Raw genomic sequence first — 22,895 nt, forward strand, 5'->3', positions numbered from 1 at the left:
TGTTTTTACCACTTTTTTCACATAAATTATGTGAGGATTAGCTGGATGAAAATGTGACTTTCAACATATGAAGTAGATGTCCCATCTAGACACACGTTTATTGGAATCACTTTTTGGTTCAAGAACTCTAACATTCGAGTTTTTGTGAAATGGATTATGAGAGAGTCTGTGCGTTTACCTGGCAGCAAGCCTTTCTATAGAGACTGTAATAGACTTTGGCACACCACCACACATCACATGTTATTTTGTTACCATTATCAATTTATGTTATCATCAGACACCAGCTTTTTTGTACACGTTTGAAGTAGAGCGCTTTTTGTGTGCATCACGGTAGCTTTTCTAAAATTAAAGTTAACCCCTTAGTTGCTGTATTATTACTACAACTGAATAGGTAGTTAAAGGCTTACAGGTGACGGGGAGGGTTTAGATGAGCACATCTTTTTATAAAACTTGTGACAATTGTTACCCTTTTGTTATCTGTACTTGTTTGTATGAACACTCAAACTATGTGTGTGTAAACATTATTAGGCAATTTCTGCTGCTGTGTCAATAAAGCAATGAGTTCCCTAATCAATGTTGATTAATTGATCACACATCCCAGAGCAGCCTGCCCTCCCCCACACAAACATGCAGACACAGTAATATGGATCCACAGAGAAGTTTCTAAGATCTTTACTTTGAGAATATGGATAATTACAGGTGTGCTAGGGTATAATAATTACATGTAACGGATCGGGGGACTCGCTCTTCCCAGCGTGTCCCCGTCACCTTGGTTCCTCCGGCTACCCCTTCCATTCCCTTGCCTTCCCGATCTCTTCCTCATTCCCTCGCGGCGCAGTCGTTATGCTCCGGTTCGCGGTCTGCCCGCATGCGCGGTCCCCTCACTGTGCGCGCGTGTTCCCGGTCCCTCGTCTCCCATCAGGGGACTCACGCCCCTCGGCGTACCTCCGTCTCCCTGCCTGGTTCCTCTGCTCCTTCTCCCTCTCATACTCTCCAGCCGAGCACCTCCTCCGCGATGCTTCCCCCACACTCTGGTACTTGCGCGCCGTGCGCGCGTGACTGTGTTACAGAGGGCGCGCGCACCCGCTCTACTTACCAGCCCTCCCCAGGTACTGGCTCCGGCCCCCGGAGGTTGCAGGCTATTACCCTAGATTACCTCCCAGTCTCCTCCCCTGCTCTCACACACCTATCCCTGCAAGCTCCCAGACAAACCCCTGCTCCACCTCTTCCTGCTATTTGTCCTCCCTCCTTTATAACCCCAGTCTGTCCTCTCAGTCCTTGCTCTGCATAGCTTTCCTGTAGCTCCTGTGTGTGCAGTGTCTATGCCCAGCTCCCTTGTCTGTTTCAGCTCTGGTTCCTGTCCCTGCCCCTGTTTGGATTCCCTTGGTTTGAACTTGAACTCTGCTTTGGAATTTGACTACGCTGCCTTCTCCTGCCCTTGTACCCTGGCTTTCAGACATCACTACGCTGCTCTTTCCAATCCCTGGACTCTGGCTCTTGGACAATACCTTCCGACCACTGGCGCCCCAGACTCAGCAAATATAACATTAACCCTTACTCACCAGGCCCGGCAAGGCAACTACCACACTCCGGGCACGCCCTCACTGCTGTGGGTGCATGTTATACCCTTACCCACCACAGAACTGGGACTGGCTAGGTCTGCGGGCATACAGGCGTTACATTATGCAGAGCCCAACAAATGCAGACCCCCCTGAGGTGGGCCAAGGCGTTTCCATGGAACACTGGCAATTCCTAAGCAATCAACTCACTGATGTCACTGAGAAACTTTCTACCTTATCTCTTTGGGAATCTCCTGTGACACCAAGTAATCCGGGACCACGTATTCCACCCCCCAACCGGTATGACGGGGATCCCCTCACTTCCTGAATTAGTGTGAGGTCCAATTCGAAATGTCCCCATCCCACTTCCCTACTGGTCATTCCAAGGTGGCCTACGTCTATGCCTTACTCACTGGTGATGCCCTCGCTTGGGCTTCTCCCCTCTGGGAACACAGATCAGACCTAACCCAAAATTATCTCAAATTCCGGCATGAGTTCCAACAAGTTTTTGATACACCAGCGCGTAGGGAGACTGCTGCTTTCTCTTTGTTTCATCTCTCTCAGGCTCGTAGGTCAGCTGCAAGATACGCGGTGGAGTTCTGCACCATCGCTGCAGAAACCCAATGGAACGATGAAGCTTTCGCTGCGGCATACTGGCATGGTTTGTCCGAATCTCTCAAGGATGACCTTGCAGCTCACGCCCAGCCTTCATCTCTCGAGGAACTCATCGCTCTCAGTATCCAGATGGATAAGCGCACTCAAAAACGACACCACGAGCATCACCGCTCTCGTTCTCTCTCGTCCTTGCCTGTTTCTCTTAGGTATCCTTCACTGCCCTTACCTGCGTTGGACGCTCCCGAACCGATGCAAATTGGTAGCCGACAGCTTCGGGCCGCTGAGAAAGCATGACGTCGGGAGAAGGGGCTCTGCTATTACTGCGGTTCCCCAGAACACCAACTTCGTCAATGCTGCTTGAAACCGGGAAACGGGAATGCCCAGTAAAGGTAGAGGGGCTTCTATTAGGTACTATTTCTCCTTGCCCCTCTCTCCCTAAGGAACTACCGAAGAAGATATTCCTCCCCATAATCCTTGTGGGTCCTGATCTCCAGATAGAAGTTGAAGCGTTCATCGACTCCGGGTCTCGTGGCAACTTTCTTGATCACGCCATCGCTTGCAACAACCAAATCCCGCTAGTCAAGAAAAAGTCACCCATCAGCCTCGAGGCCATTGACGGTCGACCGCTTCAACCAGCATTCATCATTTGTGAATCCATTCCACTTACCCTGACCACCGCGGATGGTCATACCGAGGTAATGGTCTTCGATGTTTTCCATTCCCCTACTGTCCAGGTTATTCTGGAATTGCCGTGGCTGCAGCTTCACAACCCGCGTATTGAGTGGACCAATGTCTTGCCGATCCAATGGGCTGATTCCTCAGAGAAGACGGTTTCTCCTACTGTTGCCGTGCTAGCTGGCCTCGACACCACCTCATCTTCTCACTCTGCTTTGTCGAAGGTATACCATGAATTCTTAGATGTCTTCAATAAAACTCAGGCCGAAGTGTTACCTCCTCATCGCCCTTATGACTGTCCCATAGATTTAATTCCTGGAACCATTCTCCCCAAATCTAAATCTTATCCCTTATCAGTGCCTGAGACGGAAGCGATGACAGCATACATCCAGGAGAATCTTAAGAAAGGGTTCATCTGGAATGCTACCTCCCCCGCCGGGGCAGGCTTCCCCTTCATCCGTAACTTTTCTACTATAGCTCTACCAATCACTGCTCTGACCAAAAAAGGTGCTGATCCGACTGTTTGGTCCCCTGAAGCCATCAAAGCCTTCGACTTTCTCAAAAGAGCCTTTATGTCCGCCCCTATCCTTCGGCATCCGGATACTTCCCTTCCTTATACTCTCGAAGTAGACGCCTCGGATGTGAGAGCCGGCGCAGTGCTTTCTGAGAGATCCTACCCACAGGAAAAACGCTATCCGTGTGGATTCTTTTCCAGGAAGTTCTCTTCGGCCGAGAGAAATTATGATGTCGGGAACCGCGAGCTGCTGGCCATCAAATTGGCCTTCCAAGAAAGGAGACATCTCCTCGAAGGTACCAAAGAGCCAGTAGCCATCCTCACCGATCACAATAACTTATTGTACATCGAGGGGGCTCGTCGTTTGGGATCCCGTCAAGCTCGTTGGGCTTTGTTCTTTTCTAGGTTCAATTACACAATTTCTTACATTCCGGGCACCAAGAATATCAAGGCCAACGCTTTATCTCGTCAGTTCTCCACCGAGAACGAATCTAACGAATCCTCAGAGTCGATTCTTCCTGCTAAGTGTATTATTGCCACCAACAATTTTGATATCTTGGACGAAATCAATAAAGCCCAGGCTCATATTCCTAGGAGATTTAAGGTGCCAGAAGGATGGTTGTATGCTGCCCTGCGTTTTCGCCACAAAATTCTTCTATGGGGACATTCGTCTAGAACTGCTGGTCATCCAGGCTACAAGAGAACTGTAGATCTTATCAAATGGTCCTTTTGGTGGCCTAAAATGAATAAGTTAACCCAAGTGATTTAGAAGGCACTGAGACACAGTATAGTGAATACACGCAATAATATGTAGAGTGTTCAAAAAAGTTCTCAACCTTCACAGGGAAGTTTGTACGAATTCCCTCATTGGCAATAGTAGATATCCAAATTGTGAAGGGAGCGATTTTCAGGAACACCCCAAAAAAGAAACACAATAATAGTGTAATAAAATCACACAATGATGACTTATTAAAATCTTGGCTCGTATGAATCTTCTACTTACAAGAAGTAAGTGAAGAGTCAGCGTTTAGCAGGATAATGAAGAATCAGCAGTGATCAGGAAAGCAGGATTGGATATGTTCTTGTTCAGAGTTGTGGTCATGTAAGAAATATCAAAGGAAGACCATAGCATGGACCAATTGGCACAGGTTTATAAGAATAAAAAACATAAGAAATGTACTCACAATATGTACATCAAATGTAGACACATAAAGGTATCTTTTGCGGCGTGGTGAGAGTCTGGTCTTTCAGTGTAAAGCCTCCTCCGTCTGTCCGTGGTAACCGGCGTCTGACGTTACATCCTTCTGAGACGGACTTCTTCCGGTACAGCGGAGGACGGGAACGTATGCGGATGGTAAGACGGCACGAAAGGACTCTTCAGCCACGATCTTTGAGCAGGAACGGTCGCATGCAGTGTACAAGCTTAGCTCTACGCGTTTCGCTGATCTCACAGTCAGCTTCCTCAGGAGCAATATGGCAACCCCCATGGGTCTATAGTTTATGTAGTATGTGCAATTAGCAATTAATTGGTGAATTAATCACAGGTTCTCTCTTAAAGGAGTACATAACCATGTGGTTCAAAAACAGACAAACATTTAAGATTTTATTCAAAAAAATATATATAAAAAAAGATGTTATTAAGCAATATAATATATAATATATAATATAATAATAGAAAACTTTATGTTAAAAAACATGTAACTAAAAAGCTTAAGAAACTTAAAACAGATAAGCAGATACTCGTGATGTGATGCATAAGAGATGGGAGAGAGGAGACAAAAAGGAGGCATTAGTATCTATTTATGGAGTTATATAATGCATAAATGCTATTATCAGTGAATACAGAGATAGAAAAAAGTGCGAGTAAACTAGGGGTGACAAACGGAAAAGCTGATCAAAGGAAAGGTGTGATCTCAAAGTCTGCATTGATTCCGTTAGGTGTTAGAGTATTTAATCTGTGGATCCAATACATCTCACGTTTACTTAGATCACTATCTCGGCTACGACCTCTCCAATGTTGGATTACATTTTCAATGGGGGTGAAAATTAGACCTTTGGGGTTTGAATTATGACAGAGAGCAAAATGCTTTGAAACGCTGTGTGTCATTATGCCCTGTCTAATATTGCTGAGATGCTCAATAATTCGTTTTTTTATAGCTCTCTTTGTTTTCCCCCATATTGGAGCCCGCATGGGCATTCTAATAAGTAGATTACGTATTCCGTATTACAGTTCATATATTCTTTGATCTTAAAAATTTCATTTTTATTATTTGATCTGAAATTTTTCTTATCAGTTTGCTTGTGCTCTCAGGCTTTGCAGGTTGAGCATCCATAAAAGCCCTCTAATTTTTGAAACCACCCCTTGTCTTTATTTTCTATCTTTTTGAGAGCACTGGGTGCAATAATATTTTTCAAATTCTTTGCTTTTTTGAATATTATTTTTGGATTTTTTGGGATTTCATTCTTTAATATCGGATCATTTAGTAATACATGCCAATGTTTCCGAATTATTTTACCAATATTGTTTGCTTCTCTATTAAACGATGTCATAAAGGCTGTATCAAAATTATTTGTTGTATTCTTTTTGAACACTCTACATATTATTGCGTGTATTCACTATACTGTGTCTCAGCGCCTTCTAAATCACTTGGGTTAACTTGCTTTAATTGTATCTGATTTGGTGGCAGCTTTACACTTTAATCACTGTTTATCCTACTATGGAAGTCACTTCACCTAATATTTTTGCAAAGAGATCTTCTAGAAATTTATTATTTAATTTTAATGATAAAGACACACCACCTACACCTGTCACAAACAATCTTTTAGAGGATGAATTTCATAAATTAGAAAAACTGCTAATTAAAGACACTAGAAAATGGTTAGACTTAAAGTTTTTAAATAAATATTTAGAATGTAATAGGATACCAAGAGGTCTGAGATTTTCAAAGAATCCCTCATTTAATTTAGAGGATGAGGTTTTCGTTAAAAATTGGAATGACACTATGGATAAATGCTCCTTTGAGCTGATGAATTTAATAATTAACCAACACAAAAAACACATCAAGGAAATTGATGAAGGGGTTACAATTATTGAAGAAACATTAGCTCACTTAGAAGACACTCCAGAATTTATAAACAAGGATCGCAATCTGAAAAGGAAAATTGATAAATTGGAGAGTGAATTATATAATAACAAAATGAGCAAATTCCAGAGAGACGAAACAGATTATTTGAAAGGAGAGCAAAGAGATTGGAAAAAGAAGAAAAGTAAACCAACACTAGAGAGAATAGAACACAAACAAGAAGAAAAAGTGGAGGATCAATATACTAATTCCAATAGACCATCATTTACATCCTATTATCCCACTTCATATGCAAACAATAAACCAACAAAATATAAAGAGAACTATCTATCTAGACCACCTTGGAAAGATAGCAAAGATTCAAAACATTATCAGCCTCACTCTAGAAAGGATTACACCTACCAGTATAAAAATCATAGAGAGAAAGATTTTCAGGATGAGAGGGGTCATGGCAGAGAGAGAGATCCACAGAATTTTAGAGAGAGAGCAGAGAGAGAGAGGAGAACAGAGGGAGAGGGAACAATGGAGAGAAAGAGAGCAACAGAAAGAGAGAGAGCGACAGAGAGAGAGAACAACAGAGGGAGAGAGATTTGAGAGTTAAGGAACAGCAAAAAGAGAGAGAACAACAAAGAGAGAAAGAATATAGAAGAGAAAAGGATCTCAAAGATCAGAAAGAGAGAGAATTTAGACATAAAGAAAGAGAACAACAAAAAGAAAGAGAATCTCAAAAAGAGAGAGAACAAAAAAGAGAAAGGGAATTAAGGAAAGAAAGAGACGATAGAAGAAGGGAGAGGGAAAGATGTGAACCCACAAGACATCCCAAACCCAGCAGATCCCGCTCACCTATTGGAGCTACTGGATCTACTGATTTTTTAGAGATAAGAGACACACTAGATCCATGGAAAATGAAAAATCAGTATGCACCACTCTCAGAAAAAGAAGGGGGGAACAACCACTCCAAAAGAGAAAGAAGCAGAGAGGAAAGCGGGGGGGGAAGAAAGAAAAAAGAGAGATACAAAAAATCTAGAGTACTAGATACTAAAAGTATATTCAATCTTAGCTCCACCACTCTTACCACCCCACAACTTAATCTTATAACCAAAGGATTATCTTTTGCGCCCACTACGGGGCCCAATAATTTCGAATTATTTTTGGATGCCAGTAAATACTTGAGGAAACTCACAATTAAACGTTTTTTTCTCAGTAAAAATGCTGAGTCGAGAATGACTAACCTAAATCCTATCATTGAGAAAGAACCAGATATTTATAAACATTCTACACTAAAAAAGAAATCCACGTTTAATCCAACCTACTGTAAAGGTAATCACCTTGAAGTTTTCCATCAGCTCATAACCAAAGATTTTGAGAAATTAACTATCAATAATAAAAAATCAAAATGTATTAATAATTTGACCAAAGAAGAAAGGAGTGCATTAGAAGAAATTACAGAAAATACAAACTTAGTAATCAAACAGGCAGACAAGGGAGGGGGGGTTGTAATCATGAACAGGGAAGACTACCTCAAAGAAGCTACACGCCTTTTGGGAGATACTGACACCTATGAAATTCTAAAAAACAACCCCACAAAACAATTTACTAAAGATCTCTTGGTACTTTTAGATAAAGGAAAATAAATTGGAATTATAACAGAACAGGAATACAAATTTCTGTTTAATGAAACTCCTCAGTTACCAATTTTTTATATACTCCCCAAGATACATAAGTGTTTAGACAACCCCCCGGGGAGACCAATAATTTCCGGAATAGACTCCCTTACATCTAACCTATCAGCCTATATTGACAGCTTCTTACAGGAATACGTTAAATCTTTAAAATCATATCTAAAAGATAGTACCGATGTTCTCCAAATTCTAGAGACCATTATCTGGAAAGAGGAATATATTATGGCGACTATCGACGTTTCTTCCCTTTACACCTCTATCAAACACGATTTAGGTTGTGAAGCTGTCAAACATTTTCTGAATCAAGACTCCAATCTTCACAACACACAAATAGATTTTATTTTGGATAGTATTTCGTTTATACTCAATAAAAATTACTTTTGGTTTGAAAATACTTTTTATATTCAGAAATGTGGCACCGCCATGTGTACGAGGTTCGCCCCCAGTTATGCCAATCTCTTTATGGGATTGTGGGAAGTGCATCACATCTGGCATGGTGATAGTCTGGGGTCGGACCTTGTTCTATGGCGGCGCTACATTGATGACATCATTATTATTTGGCAGGGTGACGAACAAAGTCTGAAGTTATTTTTGGAAAATATGAATGTTAATAACTATAACCTAAAATTTACTTCTACTGTAAGCAAAACTTCATTGAATTTTTTGGATCTTAATATCTATGTCCAGGATGGAAAACTAAAAACAAGATCTTTTTTCAAGGACGTAGATAGTAATAAATACATTCTCCGTTCCAGCTGCCATCATCCATTATGGATGGACAATGTTCCATTTAATCAATACAGAAGAATGCGAAAAAAACTGTACAGATGATGACATTTTTGAACAACAATGTGAGATATTAAAAACACGCTTTACTCAAAAGGATTATAGTGTAGAAGTTTTAGACACAGCTTTCAAAAAAGCAAAGGTTCTAGATAGGAAAACTCTAATAAAGAATAAAACAACAACAATAAAGAATACAACAAATAATTTTGATACAGCCTTTATGACATCGTTTAATAGAGAAGCAAACAATATTGGTAAAATAATTCGGAAACATTGGCATGTATTACTAAATGATCCGATATTAAAGAATGAAATCCCAAAAAATCCAAAAATAATATTCAAAAAAGCAAAGAATTTGAAAAATATTATTGCACCCAGTGCTCTCAAAAAGATAGAAAATAAAGACAAGGGGTGGTTTCAAAAATTAGAGGGCTTTTATGGATGCTCAACCTGCAAAGCCTGTGAGCACAAGCAAACTGATAAGAAAAATTTCAGATCAAATAATAAAAATGACATTTTTAAGATCAAAGAATATACGAACTGTAATACGGAATACGGAATCTACTTATTAGAATGCCCATGCGGGCTCCAATATGTGCGGAAAACAAAGAGAGCTATAAAAAAAACGAATTATTGAGCATCTCAGCAATATTAGACGGGGCATAATGACACACAGCGTTTCAAAGCATTTTGCTCTCTGTCATAATTCAAACCCCAAAGGTCTAATTTTCACCCCCATTGAAAATGTAATCCAACATTGGAGAGGTCGTAGCCAAGATAGTGATCTAAGTAAACGTGAGATGTATTGGATCCACAGATTAAATACTCTAACACCTAACGGAATCAATGCAGACTTTGAGATCACACCTTTCCTTTGATCAGCTTTTCCGTTTGTCACCCCTAGTTTACTCGCACTTTTTTCTATCTCTGTATTCACTGATAATAGCATTTATGCATTATATGACTCCATGAATAGATACTAATGCCTCCTTTTTGTCTCCTCTCTCCCATCTCTTATGCATCACATCACGAGTATCTGCTTATCTGTTTTAAGTTTCTTAAGCTTTTTAGTTACATGTTTTTTAACATAAAGTTTTCTATTATTATATTATATTATATTATAGATTGCTTAATGACATCTTTTTTTATATATATTTTTTTGAATAAAATCTTAAATGTTTGTCTGTTTTTGAACCACATGGTTATGTACTCCTTTAAGAGAGAATCTGTGATTAATTCGCCAATTAATTGCTAATTGCACATATTACATAAACTATAGACCCATGGGGGTTGCCATATTGCTCCTGAGGAAGCTGACTGTGAGATCAGCGAAACGCGTAGAGCTAAGCTTGTACACTGCATGCGACCGTTCCTGCTCAAAGATCGTGGCTGAAGAGTCCTTTCGTGCCGTCTTACCATCCGCATACCACTCGTTCCCGTCCTCCGCTGTACAGGAAGCAGTCCGTCTCAGAAGGATGTGACGTCAGACGCCGGTTACCACGGACAGACCGAGGAGGCTTTACACAGAAAGACCAGACTCTCACCACGCCGCAAAAGATACCTTTATGTGTCTACATTTGATGTACATATTGTGAGTACATTTCTTATGTTTTTTATTCTTATAAACCTGTGCCAATTGGTCCATGCTATGGTCTTCCTTTGATATTTCTTACATGACCACAACTCTGAACAAGAACATATCCAATCCTGCTTTCCTGATCACTGCTGATTCTTCATTATCCTGCTAAACGCTGACTCTTCACTTACTTCTTGTAAGTAGAAGATTCATACGAGCCAAGATTTTAATAAGTCATCATTGTGTGATTTTATTACACTATTATTGTGTTTCTTTTTTGGGGTGTTCCTGAAAATCGCTCCCTTCACAATTTGGATATCTACTAAAATGAATAAGGACATTTTCGAGTTCACCAGAGCTTGTCCGGTATGTGCCCAGAGCAAATCCGCCCGACACAAACCTTCAGGTCTCCTCATGCCTCTTCCTATTCCGGAACAACCTTGGAAACATATCTCCATGGACTTTATTGTGGAGCTTCCCAATTCTAAAGGGATGAATACGATCCTTGTGGTAGTAGATAGGTTTTCCAAGCATACACACTTTATACCCCTCAAGGGTCTTCCTAATTCAGCTACTTTAGCCGACGTTTTTTCCAAGGAAATTTTCAGATTACATGGTGTAACTTTTTCCATTGTTTCTGACAGAGGTACTCAATTCATCTGTAAGTTCTGGCGAGCTTTTTCTCAAAGACTTGGCATTTCCCTTCTATTTTCCTCGGGTTATCACCCACAGACCAACGGTCAGACGGAGAGAATGAATCAGACTCTGGAACAGTATCTCAGATGCTTCATGTCCGATTCTCAAGACAAGTGGGTGGACCTATTACGCTGGGCTGAGTTTGCTATTAATTCATTAAAAAACGAATCCCTGCAAGAGTCGCCTTTTTTCATTAACTATGGATTCCACCCCAGCAGTCTTCTCCTCTCCTCCCCCCCCCACCTCTGGTGTTCCCACAGCAGATTCTCACATATCCAGTCTTCAATATTCCTGGAAAAGGATCATAAAAGCTTTACAAGGTTCCGTTCAAAGACAAAAGACGCAAGCGGATCGTCGACGTCAAGTGGGCCCAGAGTTCAAACCTGGAGACAGAGTTTGGCTATCTTCCAAGAATATCAGACTCAAGACCCCTTCCCAGAAACTGGCCCAAAGATTCTTAGGTCCTTTCAAAGTTCCCAAAAGGATCAACCCGGTCGCATACCGACTTGCACTTCCTCCTACCATGAAGATCCCTTTGGTATTCCACGTATCTTTACTTAAACCTGTGATCCAGAATGTCCATTTTCCGGACCGTCCTCGGAGGCCTAATCCTGTTGTCATACAAGGACAGCAAGAATTTGAAATTCAGTCCTTACTCGATTCTCGTTGGTCCATGGGCAGACTTCAGTTCCTCGTACACTGGAAGGGATACGGTCCGGAGGAACGCTCCTGGATACCATCTCATCACGTTCATGCCCCAGCACTCCTCTGACTGTTCCATCGGAAGTTTCCTCATAAACCTTGGGAGGATCGTCCGGAGTCCGATCCTCAAGGGGGGGATACTGTAATGGATTGGAGGACTCGCTCTTCCCAGCGTGTCACCATCACCTTGGTTCCTCTGGCTAACCCTTCCGTTCCCTTGCCTTCCTGATCTCTGCCTCATTCCCTCGCGGCACGGTCTTCATGCTCCGGTTCACGGTCTGCGCGCATGCGTGGTCCCCTCACTGTGCGCGCGCGTTCCCGGTCCCTGGTCTCCCATCAGGGGACTCACGCCCCTCGGCGTACCTCCGTCTCCCTACCTGGTTTCTCCGCTCCTTCTCCCTCTCATACTCTCCAGCCGAGCACCTCCTCCGCGACGCTTCCCCCACGCTCTGGTACTCGCGTGCTGCACATGCGTGACTGTGTTACAGAGGGTCAGCACCCGCTCTACTTACCAACCCTCCCCAGGTACTGGCTCAGGCCCCAGGAGGTTGCAGGCTATTACCCTAGATTATCTCCCTGTCTCCTCCCCTGCTCTCACATACCTATCCCTGCAAGCTCCCAGACAAACCCCTTCCTGCTATTTGTCCTCCCTCCTTTATAACCCCAGTCTGTCCTCTCAGTCCTTGCTCTGCATAGCTTTCCTGTAGCTCCTGTGTGTGCAGTGTCTATGCCCAGCTCCCTAGCTCTGGTTCCTGTCCCTGCCCCTGTTTGGATTCCCTTGGTTTGAACTTAAACTCTGCTTTGGACTTTGACTACGCTGCCTTCTTCTGCCCTTGTACCCTGGCTTTCAGACATCACTACGCTGCTCTTTTCAATCCCTGGACTCTGGCTCTTGGACAATACCTTCCGACCTCTGGCACCCCAGACTCAGCAAGTATAACATTAACCCTTACTCACCAGGCCCGGCAACGCATCTACCACACTCCGGGCACGCCCTCACTGCTGTGGGTGCGTGTTATACCCTTACCACCTCAGTACTGGGGACTGGCCAGGTCTGCGGGCATACAGGCGTTACATTACAAAAGTAAGTTAAAAAATATAAAGTAAATTTTTTAATTGTGTACTGACACGCATGCGCACAAAATAGTTAAAATCATCAGTGACATGAGCGCAACACTGCCAGGACAGTATGTGCATTACTGCTTTATGTATGAACATGCAAAGTAGTTACGTATTTCCCTTGGACACACAGTCACTAAAGATAATCAGTGTAATGCCATCTGGCGGTCATACACAGAAATATATATTTAAAGAAAAAACACCACGTAACCGTGGGATGACATTTTTTTGCCTTCCAGCAACTTCCCACGTCTGGACCCCAGTACACAAAGTGTTCCCGCAGGGGGAATCTCATTTGTTGACACAGTACCGGGGAACAGTAAGTCTGGCTACATCTGTACCTTATCACATGATCCCTTTTTTACATGAAATACCTCTACATATTGTGAAGGATGTATGAATTTTCTTTAAACAATAAAGACAAATTAGATGCTTACAAAAGTGATATACTCTTTGGCAGCTATTAGTGTAAACAATACACATTGGATTCTTGCAGTGTCCACAGGATGTATTATTACCTTTATTGTTTTATGTAATACAGAAGTGAACATGTACAGTTGTCTTAGTAGTATAAATAATATACAAAAAAATGTAGATAAAGGAGAAAAAAACACAAACGAGATGCCCAAAAGTAGTGTGTGGTAGACATCTAAAAACATTTATAGAAGATATATTTGTATTAATGAAAGAATAGGGGGTTAGCTTTGTTTCAAATGTGAAGCAGTTCATCTTTTTCAACAACAGGGATTTTGTTTTCTTAAGCATCTTGATGTAAGCCTCATGCAAAAGAAAAATAATATTCACACAGTTTCAAACTTGAACCTTCTTCCACTTAAATTAAAAGCAGAAGGGAAAGTGTCAGACCAATTACAAAGACAAGTATATATTTTTCTTTAGAAAAATAAATACTGCACAACCGAAGGCATAACCTAAAAAAAAAAATGTCTTTGAGTTTTATTTATGTATTGAGTTCAACAGGTAAAAACATAGTTTGGTATCCCAACATCCAGCAATTCCTCTAATTCCCCTCCTAATATGGGGCGACTGTGACTCTGCTTTCAAACATGTACAATAAGGTACATGCAAAAAGTTTCACTGAAAGCAATTTAAAATGTAAAAGTGATGCACAGAAGAGTAACAAATCCATGCGTCTTGGTGCTGCAATGTATTAAAATGATTTTGATACATTTATTGAGTAACAAGTGCATCAACTTTTTTCTCACTAGAGAAAAAAGGACTCCGGGTGAAGTTTGAGACAGAGCTTGGTAGTTGTCAGAAGCGCACACATGCAAAATTATATGTATACAAGATGTAAGCATGAGTCACTTTTGTGTGTCAGAAATGCGGCAAAATTATCCTTCAACTTTATCTTGGTGTAAAGATAAATACAAATAGATGTAAAGAATTCTTAATGCATTAATATTTATGAATATGACGCACACAAACAATAAGAAAATGTGCACCAAATGTAAGAACATGAATAATTACATAAACATATGTTCCCCACACTCAAAATGAAAAATGGAAAGGACACTAGAATTTAACCAACAAATGGTATTTTACTGCTAATACAATAGAAAAAATATACACACAGAGGTCGTAGAGCCACATATCACAACTGCTGCACAGAGATTATCAAATGCATGGAAAAAGTATTAAAAAATGTCTTTCCCCAATGACCCAAATGTTCAAAAGGATCTAATCATCAATATGATGTCTAATGTAAAGACTGGGAGAGCAGTGGGGAAAGGGGACACCAGAAAGGCTAGGAGGAGATAAGAAGTCTATTGGCAGTGTGCCAGATATGTAGTAAAAAAGCCAATCTGTGTAGTGGGGCAAATATAAAAACAAATTGAATATAGAAAGTAGTAAATCGAATCAAGCCATAGAGAAGCTCTTGTCCTACTTTTCCTGATGCCTATCATGCACCTGTTCTAATATAGATCCTACGTGCTAAATCCATCGAAGGATGGCTGTGGACATGTAGGCTTGTTTATATTTGTGCCAGTCCAACATGTCTCGATTAACCATTGATTTGGGGTCTTGGGATATATTGGTTGGTATACTGTTGGTCTGTGATGAGTCTGATACATCGAGTCTAATCCACAGTTGTCTCTTTTACAGGTCTCCCTGATGCTCTCCCACCTCTTGCTGGTGGATCCTGAATTGGGCTGACACATATATGCATTTGATTGAATTTTCCTTTGTCTAAAAATTGCATGTTGGATCCTCTCCTATACCACATTTGGCCTTCACCCACCTCTACCCTCCCATATGCTTTATAGACAGCAATGTTAAATTTAAATGTATAAGTGTAAAACTCCACAATTATCAGCTAAATTTAGGTGCTCTCGGAGTGTATTATGTAATCTATGAAGAATTGCCATGTTGAACTGCTACAAGTTATCCCAACTTACTAAATTCTATTCTCTTTTGCTGAAACCCTCTCAAACTTCCTTAAAGTGAATTGTTGTATACCAGACTGAGGATATTCTAAGTATCAGATCGGTGTGCGAAACCCTCCATCAGTGCTTAATGATTCCCCTCCCAAATGTGTTATCATTCTCAGCTCATGTGTAAGGAAAATATACAACTACTGATCTTAAGCGTATTCCTCACCATGTCATTCTAATTAATTAGATTCAAATAACAATGTTTGGCCTTCGTTTTATTATCCCAGCAGGTGTCAAGAAAACAAAAAACTATCATTTTGAAAACACACGAGAACATTTGCACACAATGTATTTATGCCAAAAGGTAACCGTGTTTCAAACAGTATCCCACATTTCTCACAGTACTTGATGTACAATGTTGTGGGTGGTCTGAAAAAAATGATTTGGAAAATAATGCTACAACAGCAATTTGCAGTTCCTAGAGTCAAATATCCAGATGTGTCAATAATCATTGAAAATTAAAAACAGATGGAAATCCTTGTTGATGAAATGACTTCCTTTGCTGTCTTGTGCATAACACGGACTAGTTATTCTTTCTGTATTTTCCAGTGTGTATTAAGGTCTTCATTTAAATACTGCCAACTAGAAGTACAGACTTTTTGTAAGGGCCCATCCTTGATTTACTTCATGCGCTCCTGTTTCTACACTGAAGACAGATGTCAAAAATTAAATGATATCAACAGTAACACACTTGAGTGAAAAATGTATATTAAAGCTTTCCAAAAGCTTTTTGAAATAGAAAATATGTGTAACATATATACTTAATTGGTAAAACAATGGATTCGTTGTTCAGAATGGAATCTACAAGGAGCAAGTAGGAGTAAAGCTTAATGTCCTCCCAAGCGAGCTTTGTGTTTGCTACAAATGTTGTGGAATTACATATTGTCTTAATTATCATTTTCCCTCTCTAGGCTCTTACAGTATTTAGAGAAAATCTGTAGGTGGACTCTTTATTTATGTTAGAAATATATCAATTTTTCTACGTTGATTTAAGAGCATAGACACTTAACCAAACTTTTCTGGAGAAGCCTGCAACACATTTATCTTCAAAATGTTGCTGACCCATTCTACATGCAAAGTTTTACTAGCAAAATGCTAAGAACATTGTATTTGTATAAATGCTATGAAAAGCCTACATTTGAATGTGAATGCTTTGGTCAATTAATTGAATCGCCCAATGTCATGCAGAGCATCCCAGATTAACAATTTAGCTCCTACTGTATGTTATGTCTCTCCCCTACAATGTGGGTAAAAACATGGAAAACTGGAAATTACTATATATTTTTTAAATCATTTATTATTCTTATTGTTTATTAGTGTAGCCCTCTTTCCCCTTTACTAAAGAGATATCACGATCGTGCTCGCCTCAAACCGAGACCGGGCCGCGGGGCTGAGGTGGGGATATGAAAACACCGACCTTAGGCCACTAAGCCGGTTCAGGGTTGCGCAGTCCATAGTCAAACATAGCCAGGTCAGGGTTGGAGCTTGCAGGATAATCAGGAGACAAGCTGGGGTCAGGGCAGGCAGCATAGGAGCGATGGTCGCGGCCACAAGCTGAGGTCATCATTTGGCAATCTTGGGTGAAACTGCTTCAGCGTCGATGGCAAGAACTTGGAGTGAAGCCGCTTTAGCGGAGACGCTTCAGCGAAGGTGCTGCAGCACGACAGGGAAAAGACAGGAGTCACAGGAACAAGAAGCTTCAGTACAGGGACTTCAGCACCTGGAGGAAGCAGGAACCAGAAGTCACAGTGCTGGGAATCCAACGCTTCAGCATGGGAAGGCAGGAAAAGTTCAATGAAGTCGCTTCAGCGTTGCAGGGTTTCTGGAAGGAGTGAAACAGGAACAAAAGGCGAAGGCCACAGGAACCAGGGGTGCAGACACACTACTGGAAACACTGGGGAAACCAGCGTTGGCGCTGCAGCGTGGTGAAGGTGAAGTCTGCCAGGGACAAGGGTAGGAGCGCTGGGGCTACTATGCAAGAAGGACTTGGGAAGCAGGGGACTAGGAGCAGGAGACAAGGCACAAGGAGGCCTAGCAGGCCAAACAGAGAGTCTGTGACAAGCACAGTTACTTGCAACAAGGATTGCAAGGTCTATGTCCAGCAACTCCCTGAGGGCGGGTCAGTATCTAAATAGCACAGGTGGACAATCAGGCCAGAGCTGCACAGGAGGTAGCCAGAGGCAGGTGATTGCAGAAGCAGGGAAAAGTTTGTCTGGAAGCAAAGCTCCAGATGGATGGGTTCCAGCCAAACCCAGGAGCGGATTCCTCACAAAAGACTACAGGTACTGCCGTTACCTGTTGGCTCACAGAAGGCCAGAGCCACCACCACTGGGAATATCTATCTCGGTGCAGGGCCTCCACCTGAAAGGGATCCTGATGCAGCAGGATAAGCCTTTCCCAGGAACAATACTAGTCATACACAAACACATCTGTATATATAATAACCTTTACTATGCACTATCAACAGTATCCTGTACCACACAATATAACAACCCCAATTCAGTAGCACCAATGAGTGTCCCCAAAGTACATTAGGTGCTAGGCACCAATACCCTGGTGTCCTTTTCCCCAATGTCCGGGCCCTCCCAAATGTAGGGAGTAGCACTACCCCATGAATTGTTGGTGCACTGTGTTCAGGTACCTTCCGAGTACTCTGGTACTCAGTGCAGTTGACATAACGATGAGGAACCGCTGATGCAGCAACGTCATCATTCCCAATGGCGATCCGCCTCTGTGTTGGGTAGTCTCCGGTAGGAGGGTCCAACCTTTAAGAGTCTGTACGTAGGTGGTCTGGTCCCAGACCACAGGCCAAGAATACCTGTGCAGCATCTTTACTGTGTCCTTGACACTAAACAGTAAGAAGGGGGAAGTGTCCCTATCTAGGGGCCTTCCCTGAAGCAACCACAAACTTCCTTGAGTGGGGCCTATCTGGGACCTAAGGGGGGTTCTCTGGCCTAGTCTGAGTGCCACTGACACTCAGACCCTACCTTCCCCTTGTCTGTCCTGGCTCCAACTGGCGTTGTCCCTCTGATCGCACCAAATGTATCTCTCTAACTGCCGAGATTCTAGTAGCCCTATTGGCTGATGTGTGCCACCTGACTAAAAGCTCCTGGGGCTGCTGGAAGCTGTAGTTCCCTTGCGGAGCTGTGGGTTAATGGCCGCCGCTACACTTGCTCCTGGACATGCGCGAGGTGGAGCAAGATGTCCGCCGCACAACGCCTATCCTTCTGCGCACGCGCAAAACGTCTGCGCATGCGCGCCTATAAACAACATGGTGGCACCCTGCAAAGGGAGATGCCGGGAGCCTCCGGTGATCCGGTCGCCCTCCCTTTCAGCCCGCGACTACCCCTGAAGCTACCGGAGGTAAGGGGGAGCCGAGGGAAGCCAAGAGGGGGACCTGGCTACATTAGTAAAACACATTCCACAGCGCTATACAATGGGGGTACAGAGATTTAATCATTAAATAAACAGAGAAACATACAAATACAAATAAGGACAAACTTGCACACACAGATACAGATACAGAGAAATTATGAGGGCGCTGCTCGTGAGAGCCTATAAGATTATTGAGGGGAGGGAGAGAGCGAGGGTATGTAAGAGAAAAAGGGGTGGGCTCGCAAAGCCACTGACAGGGGGGGTGTAAACTGTAGCCCTAGGCCGTGGGGAAACTATCGGCGTCCTTGAGTACAGCTATCACTACCTACTACCAGAATATGACATTTATGTTAAATTATATCTAATTGAAAATGTGATTTTAGGTGCAATATTGTAAGATTTGTATAATGTAACACTACCGTGCCATAATTCTTTAAAACCATACTGATCGCTGGTTTTACACACTGACACTATGTTTGTCAAAAATCATGTTTAATGATGAAAACATGCACCGTAAGTCTGACTTAACATGTCTTGGTAAGCTTGAAGGTTGAACAATGGTGACAAGAATGATATTCTACTGAGTGACGAGACTGGTATGAGTTTATTATTCACTGTTCCTTTTTCCCCATTCCCTGCTCCTGCTTCCTTTTAAGCAGTTCCTGGTACTGCTACAGAAAGTGTCCATTACATTTTAATTAGTCATAAAATGGGTTTTACCACACCCAGGATAGCCTTGTGAGGACACGTGCATATAACACTGCCGGACCCAATGTTTCGTTTTTCAGCAACATTCTTTAAAATTAATGCTGTTCCTCTGGAAATATAATATACAGTACCTGACACTTAAACAACTGACACCAAGTTCGTAACACTTTCATGTTATAAATAACTGGTTTAAATGAATACCTTTAGATTAAAAAAATTGTTGTTTCTAAAAACCCTTAGATGAAAACAATAAAAAAAAAATATAATTCATTTTTGTGTATCCTCTGCTAATAGTGCTATCATTAATCATTTGTGTTAGTTGGTTACAAGGATATTCTAAGAAGATAGAATGAGGTTTCCCAGTGGCAATGCTGCTGCTATAGAAAAAACATGTCTCAAGGTGCTAGTCTCACGGTAGGAGACAGGGTTTAGTTAGTTAGGGCCATATTTACATACTGAATGTATGACTGTCATGGTAGCCCAGGTCTTTTAACACATTTATATTTAAGGGATCAGTCAATAGGCAAAACAAGGTAGTGAAATAAAGCACTTGGAGGGATTAACCTTTATTAGATAGCCTGGTTATCCCATATAGCCTGGTTATCCCCTCCCGTCAAATGACCCTTTATCTTTTTGTAACTCACCCATCAAAATTCAGACCGTAATCTCAAATATTGGCCTTTAAATCCCATGTACCACCATAATGCACAGTGTTATGTAAAAAAATTGTCTTCATTGGAAAGTAGATGTGAACATTATGTCAAAAACTATTTTATGAACTAATGAAGAATTGACAATAATGTGTAAAGAAATATATGAACATTTTAATGGCAGATTACAATAATATATATTTTCTAATTAAAAATGAAGAAATGATGGGAGGAGAATTAAGTTTATATATCTGTTGCATTTTATTATTTCTCATGTTGTTCTTAATTTGTTTTGATTATCTTGCCCATTGCATTGTACACAACTGCTTCTTTGTTCTTCCCTACATACTGTCACAGGAGACCAGGACTTTTGACACCTTTTATATTTTTACTGGGATCATACATTAGGCAAAACAAGGTAGTAGAAACAAAATGTAGTTTATTTCGGTAAACCCGCGTACAACAAGAAGAATTACACAATAGACATAAAAAAGCACACTTACTGAGGGTCTGGGAAAATCTAGGCTTTCCTAGGTGCAGGGCGTCCGTTTGGATGAGCTTACCCTGACCGGGATATATACCTGGTTCTCCTGGTACTCTTTTCAGCTTCAGTTCCTAGCCGCAACCGCCATGTTCGATTTGTAGAACTTGATCACAAAAGACGGGACTTAGTCTCTGTGAGGCAGACTTTCCTAGCTTAAAAACAAAGCCAGTTGCTCTGCTATTTGCAACAGAGCAACATTGAAAATCCCGCCCTATCTCCATCGACACAAGTCACATGATGGTCTTGTTCTCTGGCTCGGCAATCTCCTTACATACACTCCACTAAGCTATCCTTAGCATGGAGGTAGAACAAGAGACCAATCATAGCGTGGAAACCCTATCCCACTAGCCAATAGAAACAGGGGCTCATCTCTTGGCTGACATCAGATAGGGTGCGTGCCAAGCCGGCTTGGGATGCCCCATGGGCGGGACATGTGAATTGACCAATGGGAAACGTGTCGACATTCTGCCGCTTCCCCCAGTCAATCCATCGCCACCTACTGGGCAGGCTCCACTAAGTCTTGCAGACCAGAGTGTCCTCCCCATAGGGGGTCTCTGTTCTCCGGACTCTGTACTCCACTCTGCCCCGTCCACTTAGCACCCCTACACCTCTTAACATCCTGCCTCCTCTTTGAACTACGGACTCTATGCAGACTTGCTGGCACCTTAAGCAGATGCCCTGGCTAACTGCATAGAGCCTTATAATGAATGTATGAAACACATAAAGCATATTTTAATACATGGGGGACATTGGGGAGACTCATGACTGTAAGGGACATAGGACTGAGATATCGGGGTCCGAAATCCAGGAGTCTTGGGGACACTGGGCAGCCCTGGTGTAATTCCACCCGCGTACCGGCAAATCATACCTGTTCGCCGGATAGAATTAAGGTACTAAGCACTTATTCCCATGATCTGTTATTTGTATTTTTTGTTATTTATTTGATTGTCATGTGTATTACTACTGTGAAGCGCTATGTACATTAATGGCGCTATATAAATAAAGACATACATACATACTACTGGTAGCTCTGTGCCCCGAACTCCTGCAAACAAAATAATTGTATTCTTACCCAAATATTTAACCTAAAACGTACACACAGAAAGTTTCATGAGTCTGGGGTAAAGGGAACATGGAAAATGGAAAAGCAGGGGTCACTTCATCTTTACATGTAGGGATACCTGGACCCTGGCTTATAGTGCTAGGTAGCTGCCAGGGACCCACAGGGCCCAAGGGTAACCAGAGGGCTTAACCTTTATTATATATCCTGGCAACCCTTGCCCATCACACTATTGTTTGCCTTGATAGAGTGGGAAAGTTAACTGAGGATGAACAAAGCAACTAGTGAATATGTGAGCTACATATAGTACATGTGTACATGAATAGGTGGAGTATCACCCATCAGTGGAAGCAATTGCAGAGTTAATAATGGTCCTTAACCTTTACTAGTGAAATATTATTGCTGTGTTGGCTGAGTACAAACGTGCTTACATCAAAAAGTATGGGTCAGACAGCACCACTAATAGTACAACAAAGAACTACCACTGTCAGAGCTCAGAAACAGCAGGAATCCCCAAGCTCGTGATAAATATAAACAACAAAAACAATTGACTTCAGCACATTAAGAATAAAACAGAATCCACCAGAGTCCAAAAGAGAGACGAATAAACTAGATTAAAATATATACGATTTTAATATACATAAAAATAAAACATACGGTCTACAGTATGAATTGTACAAAAAGACAAAAAACTGTCTCCCTGAATAAATCTACAGTATCACTAGAAGTTAAACAACTGCAGCTATATCATATGAAACAGAAAAATACTTATCAACTTCTGCGACGATACAATAGCGAGAGACAAAAAAAGAAGCACAAAAATAAGGGGTGGGGCGGGGGAGAAGAACAAAAGGGAGAAATCATAAAAAAAGGCAAAAAAACCCCAAGAAAGCTAACAGTACCAAAAGGGTAAAAAAAAATCTGTGATGTTTCGGGGGAGAAATCCTACTATAGGCCCATTCCCACACACACCTGTAAGACCAGAGTGTTTCCCTTTCTGCTGGGATCAGGAATCCTCTATTGTAAAATCCACATATGGTCCTCAGGAACATCCAACCATCCTGTATTGCGCACACAGCCTCTCTCATTGAGTAGGAG

This window comes from Ascaphus truei, chromosome 3, assembly GCF_040206685.1.
Source record: "Ascaphus truei isolate aAscTru1 chromosome 3, aAscTru1.hap1, whole genome shotgun sequence".
NCBI classification, from domain to species: Eukaryota; Metazoa; Chordata; class Amphibia; order Anura; family Ascaphidae; genus Ascaphus; species Ascaphus truei.